This window comes from Rattus norvegicus, chromosome 5 (genome assembly GCF_021556685.1).
Source record: "Rattus norvegicus strain SHRSP/BbbUtx chromosome 5, alternate assembly SHRSP_T2T, whole genome shotgun sequence".
Taxonomy (NCBI): Eukaryota; Metazoa; Chordata; class Mammalia; order Rodentia; family Muridae; genus Rattus; species Rattus norvegicus.
In genome coordinates this window covers 25,585,309-25,597,956 of record NC_141538.1, presented here as the reverse complement: position 1 = coordinate 25,597,956, position 12,648 = coordinate 25,585,309, and the positions used below count along the sequence as shown (strand labels likewise).

Genomic DNA, 12,648 nt, shown 5'->3' with positions numbered 1-12,648 from the left:
ATAACAAAAAATCCAGGATAGCTAAAACTATCCTCAACAATAAAAGGACTTCAGGGGGAATCACTATCCCTGACCTCAAGCAGTATTACAGAGCAATAGTGGTAAAAACTGCATGGTATTGGTACAGAGACAGACAGATAGACCAATGGAACAGAATTGAAGACCCAGAAATGAACCCACACACCTATGGTCACTTGATTTTTGACAAAGGAGCCAAAACCATCAAATGGAAAAAAGATGGCATTTTCAGTAAATGGTGCTGGTTCAACTGGAAGTCAACATGTAGAAGAATGCAGATTGATTCATGCTTATCACCCTGTACAAAGCTTAAGTCCAAGTGGATCAAGGACCTCCACATCAGACCTGATACTCTCAAACTAATAGAAGAAAAACTAGGGAAGCATCTGGAACACATGGGCACTGGAAAAAATTTCCTGAACAAAACACCAATGGCTTATGCTCTAAGATCAAGAATCGACAAATGGGATCTCATAAAACTGCAAAGCTTCTGTAAGGCAAAGGACACTGTGGTTAGGACAAAACGGCAACCAACAGATTGGGAAAAGATCTTTACCAATCCTACAACAGATAGAGGCCTTATATCCAAAATATACAAAGAACTCAAGAAGTTAGACTGCAGGGAGACAAAAAACCCTATTAAAAAATGGGGTTCAGAGCTAAACAAAGAAGTCACAGCTGAGGATTGCCGAATGGCTGAGAAACACCTAAAGAAATGTTCAACATCTTTAGTCATAAGGGAAATGCAACTCAAAACAACCCTGAGATTTCACCTCACACCAGTGAGAATGGCTAAGATCATAAACTCAGGTGACAGCAGATGCTGGCGAGGATGCGGAGAAAGAAGAACACTCCTCCATTGTTGGTGGGATTGCAAACTGGTACAACCATTCTGGAAATCAGTCTGGAGGTTCCTCAGAAAATTGGACACTGAACTGCCTGAGGATCCAGCTATACCTCTCTTGGGCATATACCCAAAAGATGCCCCAACATATAAAAAAGACACGTGCTCCACTATGTTCATCACAGCCCTATTTATAATAGCCAGAAGCTGGAAAGAACCCAGATGCCCTTCAACAGAGGAATGGATACAGAAAATATGGTACATCTACACAATGGAATATTACTCGGCTATCAAAAACAACGGCTTTATGAAATTCGTAGGCAAATGGTTGGAACTGGAAAATATCATCCTGAGTGAGGTAACCCAATCACAGAAAGACATACATGGTATGCACTCATTGATAAGTGGCTATTAGCCCAAATGCTTGAATTACCCTAGATGCCTAGAACAAATGAAACTCAAGACGGATGATCAAAATGTGAATGCTTCACTCCTTCTTTAAGTGAGGAACAAGAATACCCTTGGCAGGGAAGAGAGAGGCAAAGATTAAAACAGACACAGAAGGAACACCCATTCAGAGCCTGCCCCACATGTGGCCCATACATATACAGCCACCCAATTAGAGAAGATGGATGAAGCAAAGAAGTGCAGACCGACAGGAGCCGGATGTAGATCGCTCCTGAGAGACACAGCCAGAATACAGCAAATACAGAGGCGAATGCCAGCAGCAAACCACTGAACTGAGAATAGGACCCCCGTTGAAGGAATCAAAGAAAGAACTGGAAGAGCTTGAAGGGGCTCGAGACCCCAAAAGTACAACAATGCCAAGCAACCAGAGCTTCCAGGGACTAAGCCACTACCTAAAGACTATACATGGACTGACCGTGGACTCTGACCTCATAGGTAGCAATGAATATCCTAGTAAGAGTACCAGTGGAAGGGGAAGCCCTGGGTCCTGCTAAGACTGATCCCCAAGTGAACTAGACTGTTGGGGGGAGGGCGGCAATAGGGGGAGGGTTGGGAGGGGAATACCCATAAGGAAGGAGAGGGGGGAGGGGGGTGTTTGCCCGGAAACAAAAGAATTATTATTAAGTATTAAGTATTAAATAAATTTTAAAAAAAAGAAAGAAGGCTATTATCCAACATATAGAAGTAACTCAAGAATTTAAATTCCAGAGAGCCAAATAACCCTATTAAAAAAAAATAGGGTTCAGAGCTAAACAAAAAATTCTCATCTGAGGAATATTGAATGGCTGAGAAGTACCTAAAGAAATGTTCAACATCCTTAGCCATCAAGGAAATGCAAATTAAACCAACTCTGAAATTCTACCTCACACAAGTCAGAATGGCTAAGTTTAAAAATAACAGATGCTGGCGAGGATGTGGAGAAAGAGGAACACTCCTCTCTTGTTGGTGGGATTCCAAACTGGTACAACCACTCTGGAAATCAGTCTGGAGGTTCCTCAGAAAACTGGACATTGCACTCTCTCAGGACCCAGCTATATCCCTCCTGGGCATATATGCAAATGATACTCCAACATATAACAAAAACACATGCTGCACTATGTTCATAGCAGCCTTATTTATAATAGCCAGAAGCTGGAAAGAACCCAGATGCCCTTCAACAGAGGAATGGATACAGAAAATGTGGTACATCTACACAATGGAATATTACTCAGCTATCAAAAACAATGATTTCATGAAATTCACATGATGGAACTACAAGGTATCATCCTTCGTGAGGTAATTCAATCACACACACACACACATACACACACACATGCACACACACACATGCACACACACACACACACACACACACACACACACGCGATAAAACACTCACTCACAAGTTAATATTAACCCAAAGCTTGAATTTTCCAAGGTACAGTCAATAGACTACATGAAGCTCAAGAAGAAGGTCAGCCAAAGTGTGGATGCTTCAGTTCTTCTCTAAAGGTGGAACAAAAATATTCACAGGAGGAGATATGGAGACAAGGTTTGGAGCAGAAACTGAAGGAATGGCCATTCAGAGTTGCCTCACCTGGGGATCCAGCATATATATATATAATATATATATATGTGTGTGTGTGTGTGTATGTATGTACATGTATATGTATATGTATATATGTATATATATATATTGTATATCAACCAAAAATAGACAATATTTATGAAGCCAGAAAGTGCGTGCTGACAGGATTCTGATATAGCTGTCTCTGGAGAAGTTGAACCAGAACGTGACAAGTACAGAGGCGGATGCTAGTCCGCCAACCATTGAACTGAGATCAGGGTCCCCATTTGAGGAGTTAAAGGACTGAAGGAGCTGAAGGGGTTTGCAACCCCATAAGAACAACAATACCAACCAACCAGAGCTCCCAGGAACTAAACTACTACCCAAAGACTACACATGGACTGATCCATAGCTCTAGCTGTATATTTAGCAGAGAATATCCTTGTTGGGCACCGAAGAGAGGAGAAGCCCTTGGTCCTTCCAATGTTGGAGCCCCCAGTGTAGGGGAATGTCAGGTTGGGAAGGCAGGAATGGAGATTGTTTGGGGAAAGGGAATAATCTTACAGAAGAAGGGGAGGGGTAAGGGATAGGGGAGTTATGGACAGGAAACCGGGAAATGGAATAACATTTCAAATGTAAATCCAAACAACAAACAAATAAACAATGAAACAGAAAAAAAAGATCCTAAGAAAAGGCACAAGGAACAGACACTCACCACTCACTAGTTTGTGTACCCAGGAATCCCATAAAAACACCAAAATGGAAGCTATAATATAAATACACCAAGGCTCTAGTGCAGACCCTCTTTGAAATCATTCTTTTATATCTCTTTTTATATCTCTTGTCTGTTGGAGAGCAGAATTGATGAGAACAGGTCTAAGCACAATCCAGAGTTAGCTTCCCAAACAGATGAGACGTAAAGCAACCACACTATCTACCACAGCATGACAAGTTCAGGTACTGCCTAAGCCAACACTAAGTCTGAAGTTTCTCTGGCAGGAGCTTCAGACATTTGACTGTCTTTATCAAGACCAAGAGAGATATTCCTTGTGGTGGGTGACAAGCAGCAAGACAATCAGAGGCGAACTGTATCTTACTCTTGACAAGGAGTTAGAGAACAGAGTCTGTACAGGGTAACATTCTCTGTGCCCAAGAACAATGATGGAGGGTGGGAAACTAGACTTTTGGAGCCGATTGCTAGTCTTAGAGAGACAAAATTCCAAACTTTAAGCCATGGAGAAATGCCTTCTTTATCAAGAAGTTTGTCAAGAACTATTCATCTCTAAATTTGAATCGAATTGGACCTGGATGCTGAGATTGTTGATTACTGGCAGAATCGTTGAAGAATTTTTTGCTTTAAGTTCTATTTGCATGCAAAAGTAAGAGGGTGGCTGTTTCATGGCAGCATTGGAATCAGCTAAAATATACAAAATCATCTTTTGGAATGGCTATGTTCTTTGCCATAAGACATCTACTATTTCTACAGTAGTCTACCATGATGTCCTAGTATTTCAGGTTCTAAATTCTGATGGGTAAATTGTCCATACCTGAGAAATCTCAGCTATGGCATCCCCATGTCTGTTTGTCATAAGCACACAGTATGCTGTGGGACACGGCCTGGAAAATGGGCATTGGAGCAGAGGCTGTGTTTCTTCTTCTGTATTCCATAGTTATTATGCCTAGTAATGTCTGAAAAACCTATTCATTTAGGATGTTTTAATATTTCCTCTGAAATGTATATTAATCCACAAAGGTAAGAAAATGTAAACTGGACATCTTTTTCAGAATGTGATAGAAAGATGGAAAGGGTAGGTACAATGGTGTCATACTAAAGACTTCTATAAGCCAAGGCTGCGATCTGCTGCCATGTGACAATGTCTTGCCTTAGGACCACACCAATGGTGAAAACAAGGCTAAATAATGGCACACCATAGCCCAGCATCACGGGGCATAGCTAATATCTCATTACTTGGGAGGCAGAAGCAAGAGAATATGAAATAAAATAAAATAAAATAAGAAAAGGAAAGTAAAAAGGGAAGGGAAGTAGAAGAAAAAAAAGACAGAGAAAAGGTGAGCAGGTAAGAGAGGGGTGTGTAGAGGTCTGAAGAATGCTGCACTCAGAACATGCTAGCACAAGACGATGTAGTTTTCTGGTAGAATTACTCCACAGACAGTATTTATGTGAAGGATAGCCAAACTTTAACGAATTAAAAAAAAAGAAAAAGGAAGCAAAAGTAACATACTAGTGATGTCTCATTTTTAGCAAATTTTTGAATTATTTCCAGTTTTGTTTCCCTGTATTTGTCATAAACTGCTGACATTCAACTTACTGAAATCTATGCGCTGTCCCACAGCTGAAGCAACAGTGGTAAATCCATGTCATAGAAGAATATTTTCTCCTTTTCCATTTGGTCTCAGAAAGTTATGTCTTGGCCTAGAAAAGTGGCTAAGAGCATATGGCATTTCTCTTGAAGCCTGATGAATTTAGGGGCATATAAACATGCACACACACACACACACACACACACACACACACACACACAGACTGAAGAAGGGATATGGTCAGTCTGTTTAGGTCAAGCTATCTGCTACTATTCAATTTAATTCAATGTCATGTTTAGTGAAGTCATGACTTTAAGAAAAGTCTGTGATTTAACATCTAGTATATCACATGAACCGTGGTGGCCCCTTTCTGTTTATATTGTTTCCCCTAAAACTGCTCTTAGCCTAGACTTTGTTTTCATGGAAGCAGCGTCCTACACTGTAAAATGCCTAAGGAACTATTTGATCAATTAATATAAATATGCATTGTTAATGAAAATGCTCTCCTCGTGGATTTGCATATTGCCTGAAATTCCCTTCACTGATGCTATTTGATAACGACTATCATGTGATACTTGGTGATTTTCACTGAACATTTTCTGAGAAATAAAAACGTATGCTCACTTACTATCTCAGTGGGACTGTCCACTTAACACAATGCTAATTGGTCTGTCCTAGGAATTCAAACTGGAGGTGGATGACTTTTGCTGGAAAAGCTCAAGATTCTCTATGTGCAGCTCATGGTCAGCACATATCCTGACCACCTATGAACCTGATTGGGAAAGACTGGTTGAAACAGGGGCGGAGGAAAATAATTGGGCTAGTACTATTGAATGTTTGGAAGAAAAGAAAATCAGCTCTTCTTTCCTTCTAAGACATTTTATGAGAAACTCTTCTGAGTAATCTCAGTACCTAGCCTCTTCCTGATCTGCTAAGCAGTCGACTGAAACTTTCAACTAAATCAATTGTCTAATAATGATACAGGCTTCCTAGTAGTCAGAACAAATATCCTTCCCACCAAAATCCTATATTCATTAATGTTCAACTTGTATTGATACAATAATATACACTAATGTACCATGTAGAAAGAACAAAACTCGATGCTATCTATCTCCGGAAAAAAAAGGATGCCATTCCATTGATTGTGCCTGGAAAGAATCAAGTGCTCTATGATCTAAATGGCTTTGAGCTTATGTAGTAATTTACAGGAAGCTAATGCTGAGTACTCAGGTTGGAGATGAGAGCTAATCCTGTAACACTAGAGTGTTTTTTAAGATATCAGGGAGGTTGACTCACTTTAAGATAAACCACAGGTCAAAGTACCCCATGTAACAAATGTTTCTTAAAAGGAAACATATTCCCAGCATCGCATTAGAGCTGCTGCTGATGAAACCAATTTAGAAAAAAATTGAAATGGCAGGTAGTGCTTTTCTGTTCTTTAGCTCACTTTCCCTGAGTTTTAAATCCTGACCAAGTCCTAGAGAAAAGGGGCCCTCAGGCTGGATTGTGGTGGTGGGGGAGCTCAAGCGCTTCTGCAAAGGGCCCTCCTCATTCCCTCTTTCCCCTCTTTCATCACATGGCTGATGAAAAGCTAGAGCAGACAGAGATCCGAGAGTACCACCTGTCACTACATGTGAGCAGCCTGGTTCCTGGCCAGCTCCCTTCTTTATTTAAAGTCATTCTGATCATAAACAAAGGAGAGAAGGGCACAAGAAGCAACAGAGAATGGACCGTTTGTAGCAAATAAAGGCATAAAAAAATAAAACCAAGCCCTGACCAAATAGGAGAAGCCAAAGGCATTTATATTTATGGAAGGCATTACTATTTACTCAGCTATGAGATTAAGAAAAGGGAGGGAGGATTATTAAAAGTATTTTCAAATTATATGTCAAATCATCAAGTCAACTGAGTCTAAAATCTGTCATTTTCTTGAGAGTCCAGCTATATACTACAAAATTCTTTGTAACTGGTTTTCTCTTAAATTTAAATAAGTCCTTACAATGGATAGATAGTGCCGAACAGGTCTCCTGTTACAATAGGACTCAGGGTCCCATTTTAAAGACTCAGGTCCTGTTACCTACCTTCTTAGCACCCACAGTTATCTGGCGCCTAAATCTGCTACCATTTTGCCTCCATAATAAATGCTTGAGTCTTAACTCTGGCACTTTTTCTGTGCATGCCTACTTATGTCTCCAGCTATACCAACCTCTCTTTAAGGACAAATGACTAACTTCTTCCAAATCACCCACAATCTTTACCACATTCCCTAGCATGAGAATCATTGTCACAATGAAATAAATTCAACAGTATTTATGCACAAGTCCAACTCTGCTATACTTCAAGGAAATAGACTGGAAAGTAAAGCCACTCATCCTACTCATTTAGTCAACCGGAACGCATAAGACAGAGATTCCTTATCTTCCTCCCATCACAGTATACATAGAAAATATTCTTAGGTGATGTACTAGGAAGCATGGGCTTCTGATATCTGGAGATAACATCTTGGCCTGATAGAAAGCAATTTCTCAGCATATCTGTAACCAATTCATGAAATAAAAACAAATTATAGTGAGTTTTAGGCATGGCACCGGACTGTAATCTTATCACTTAGGAGGCTGAACCAATAGAATTGTGAGTTTGAAGCCAGCTTCCAAAACAATAACAAGCCACAAGGCTATAGTGATATTGTGGTTATTTCTCCTGTAAGAATTTATATACTGTTGTACTGTAACTTGCATACAGAAGTAAAAACATGATCAAAGAGGTTTGACCCTTGCCATTGAAAAATAAGAATTAAAAAGTAGAATGTAAATGCATGCGAAGTTATACTCTAAGGCCTGGAAGATGCTAATGGCCCATTGAGGGACTAGAGAAGGTATATTCAAAACATGGGTTATAGTCTTAGAGTTACTGAGAAAGCCTCAACTGTCTATACACTGGGTAATATGCAAGGTATTACAAATAGGGTACCAGTTCCGAAATAATTACCTTGCAGATCAGAGCAATCCTTTGATAAAGATATTGTATTAAACAGGAAAGTGGCCACCAGAGAAGACGTTCCTGTACCAGACTGGTAGAGCATAGTTGAGTTAAACATTAAAGGGAAAGTTGAATTTTAACCAGTAGAAATCCAGTGTTTGAGCAAAGACTTTGATCTACAGAAAGGCAGCAATCAAGAGAAGGATGTGCTGTCATAGCTGGATAAAGTCTGAGAGATATGAGAGAATTCTGGCAGGAAGTAGAGAAGAAAGCCAATCCTGTCCCTAGCACTAGGAGAGCAGAGTCCAAGGCATGCTTTGTGGCTAATGAGAAGGAGGGGTTCACTAACAAACACTGGAGAAGAAAAGTGAATAGAACCGTGAAGAAGAGCTGTACGTGAAGTTAGAGGCAGGGTTCCAAGTTTGCCAAGCAGATCTACAGGCTGCCCATTGGATTTGAGTTTCAGATCAGTATTACTTCTTCGTGTAACTGTACCTCTTACATTTAAGGCATTTTAATATTTAAAATAAAAACACTCACCGTCCATCTGAAATTCATTACACAATGTACCTTGTCTTGCATCAACTACTTGGTGGGAGAAATGAGACTCAAAGGCTATGGGAAAGTGAGCCTTGGCCTGTAGGCAGCTTCTCAGTGAGTTTATGCCAAAAGAATGAGCCCTGCTCATAAGAATATGGACCCCCCTGGCTTCAAACTTTGGTAATCATTTTCCTCAAGGTCATCACAAACCCTGGTCCCATTTGAAGGTTTCTCCATCATTCTGTGATTTGGGAGCTCTTGCAATAATTCTTTTTCCAAACATAGGAAATAAAGTAGCAGGCCAACAGGGATAAGAAAGACTGCAGACACACACACAGCAGATGACAAAGGAGCCTGAGTAATTCAGCAGATCAAGAAAGTAGAATACAGCTACTAACTTGAAAAGAAAAAGCAAGAGAATCACTGAATTTGCTGTGGATATTGCCAATAGTGGTCCTCAAAAAATGAAGAAAAATGCTATTAGCACTGTTAAGAGCCTTGAGCTAGTGAATGAGTATGGGCTGCTAAGAGATTTGTTCATCAATATAATCTTATCAACTCTTAATAGAACAACAGGAGTAGCAGTGGAGATTAGAATATGTAATTTTTGGAAAATAAATTGATTATTATGGACCAGAAATAACAGGTAGTCAAAGAGATGAAACACTCAATTAGTCCGGGCTAGAAAAGGAAGCCATGCATCTTGGTCAGGCTTCTTGTTGCCATGACAAAGTACCACCAGACAGAGCAACTTTAAAAGAAGAAAGATATGTTTAGTTCATGGTTTCAGAGATTTTATTCACAGCCACTGGTTATGTTGACTCTAGGCCTGTGAGAGATAAAATGTTACCGTCATTGATGTATGTGATACGGGCTTCTCAGCATGGCAGAAAGGAAGCAAAGAGACAAAGGAACAGTGAGGAGTTGCAACAAGATCAAGCCCAACTCAGGGCATGCTCAGAGTGACATGCTTCCTCCAATGAGGCTCTGTCTCCTAAAGTCTCTGAAGCCTCCCCAAAGACCACTATTAGCTGGATACCAAGCTGTTAGTGCATGGGCCATTTCAGAAGACATAACATATCAACAGACTGCCCAGAGAAGTGACAATGAATGTGGAAATACAGACTCCACATTAGAATGGTACAATGTGCATAAAGAATAATTTCTTTTCAATCTGTCAGGCAAGATGTTCCCAACCAGGCAGCAGTGACATGACTAGGATAATCATCCTCTTTATGATTACATCAGAGCCCCACTCTGTAGAAGGACATACATGGCTGGTACTATATTTTTAGTAAAAAAAATATGAATGGAGAGGTCTTAGGTTCTAGGGGTAAATTTGTTCCTGATGTTTTGCTAAATGGGTATGTAATACAAGCATCTTCTAGACTTGTGTGTTTATAGCCCCAGACCAGTGCTGTGTTAAGTCATGATCAGAGAAGTTGCTTTTCACAGAGGATGGCAACTGATTCAGAGACTAACTGATTAAGTGGAGCACCTATAGGACCCCCTTCCAAGAGCCAGGGAGCAGTATGGAAGAGGATAGGGGACAATTTTAGGAGCCCAAGACAGGGCAGAAGTGATAAAAGCTGTCTTTTGGGCATGACATGGCCATGACAATCATGAACACATAGTGGCAGTGACTTCCTGAATCTGACCTGCACAAGAGAAAGCCATGAACATGGGAGGAAGACTGCTTCAGAGGGAGAAGAGACTCAACAAGAGGGAAAGGAGATGAACCAGGGTAATGGGGGTGGGGATTATAATTAAAATATCTTGTGCAAATGTATGAAACTGATGAAAATAATCTTTGATATTAAGGGTAATTTCTATAGACAAAACAAAATATAATTGTTAGAGTAAAAAATATAAACTCTTATTCAGAGAGTCAGAATATGTCAGAAACAAATACATCAAAGGGATATACTGACTGAGCTATGCAGATAAGGGGTATCAGAAATGCTGAGATATGGGCTAGATTTATGAAAGGGTCATCAGGACATATGATGAGTTTGCCTACAAGACCTGAAGCCTTTGAAAAAGTTGATACTTTTTAAAGTGGGAAGTGAATCACTGATTCTAATGAGTAAATAATTAGATCCTCACCTTTTGTGTGAAAATATTCCCCAAATGTCTCTGAAGGTTATGACAGTTACCTCAGTCTGGATAATACCAACTCATAGTTAACCTTCTATTTACAGCTTCCCTGTTCTCTCCTGATGCAAATATGTTTGGTTCCTATTGAAGAAAAACAGCATTTTCTTTCCAATAATAAAGTGTCCTAGGCTAGGCAATCTGTGAAATACATTAAGTGAAATGAGATTTTTTTTTAGCTTTTTCTTGCCTTTTATGAAAAATTTCAATAGCTTCACATTATATGTGAACATTTCCTCACAACTTTCCTATTTAGAAGCTATTATAAAATAGCCAAATGGGAAGTAAATGTTCTCTGTATTTCACAAGCCACTTACAGAATAGCATAAATATTCAGATAACAAATTCAAGAAAGTATATGCTGAAATTCCAAGGGTGGGGAGTACCAAAGTATCAACAAGGAGCAGTTTCATGGGGTTTTATTCCATAGCATTTATCTCCTTTCTTTCTTTCTTTTTTTTTTTTTTGTTCTTTTTTTCGGAGCTGGGGACCGAACCCAGGGCCTTGCGCTTCCTAGGTAAGCGCTCTACCACTGAGCTAAATCCCCAGCCCCACATTTATCTCCTTTCTAATGTGCTTTCCAAGTCCACCTGGCTCTGGAGCTCATTATCAGGACAGTAGAGGTCTTAAGCACTGGATAGATTAATTAAAGAATGTAAGTTATATGGAGTAGCAAATTAGGACATTTCTGGAGAAACAGTGTTTGATAAAGTCCAGACTAAAATGGAATATTCACAGAAAAATTGAGACCGATAGTGCCCGAAATCTGGTGATAGCTTCGGTTGTTAACTAGCTATTCAATGACAAGGTCATACTACATAATGGAATTTTACCAAGAAGCTATTTCATTTATTATACCACAAGTGAAATTTAAAATATATACCAATATCTGTCATTTGACTTGTATAAACATTAGATATAATTAAAGTTTTCAGTAAACAATGAGATTGGCATATTATAATTTATATACACAATGCAGTACAATGAGGATGATGAAGAAATACATCCTTAAATTATATTTAATGAGACCCGCGGATCCTGGCCCGCAGCAGCTCTCTGCCCCCAGACCCTGTGAGAGAGAGACCCAACCGCCTGGACAGGTGGGCACTCCTGAGGCTGCAGAGCAGAAGAGACCACCAACACTGCTCACCCCTGCCCACATCCCTGGCCCAAGAGGAAACTGTATAAGGCCTCTGGGCTCCCGTGGGGGAGGGCCCAGGAGCGGCAGGACCCCTGTGCCTGAGACACCACCAGAACCAGAAGGAAACAGACCGGATAAACAGTTCTCTGCACCCAAATCCCATGGGAGGGAGAGCTGAACCTTCAGAGAGGCAGACAAGCCTGGGAAACCAGAAGAGACTGCTCTCTGCACACACATCTCGGACGCCAGAGGAAAAAGCCAAAGACCATCTGGAACCCTGGTGCACTGAAGCTCCCGGAAACGGCGGCACAGGTTTTCCTGGTTGATGCCACTGCAGAGAGCCCGTGGGTAGCACCCCACGAGCGAACTTGAGCCTTGGGACCACAGGTAAGACCAACTTTTCTGCTGCAAGAAAGCTGCCTAGTGAACTCAAGACACAGGCCCACAGGAACAGCTGAAGACCTGTAGAGAGGAAAAACCACACGCCAGAAAGCAGAACACTCTGTCCCCATAACTGACTGAAAGAGAGGAAAACAGGTCTACAGCACTCCTGACACACAGGCTTATAGGACAGTCTAGCCACTGTCAGAAATAGCAGAACAAAGTAACACTAGAGATAATCTGATGGCGAGAGGC

At 40.5% G+C, this 12,648-nt stretch overlaps 1 long non-coding RNA gene across 1 annotated transcript in view; it reads right to left on the bottom strand.

Moving 5' to 3' along the window:
* The window catches only part of LOC148005662 (uncharacterized), a 38,274-nt gene extending 29,996 nt beyond the window's left edge, over window positions 1–8,278 (bottom strand). Inside the window, exon 1 of the long non-coding RNA XR_015620121.1 lies at window positions 8,187–8,278. This is a non-coding gene — a long non-coding RNA (uncharacterized LOC148005662). The remainder of the gene's footprint in view (window positions 1–8,186) is intronic.
* Window positions 8,279–12,648: the final 4,370 nt, after the last annotated feature.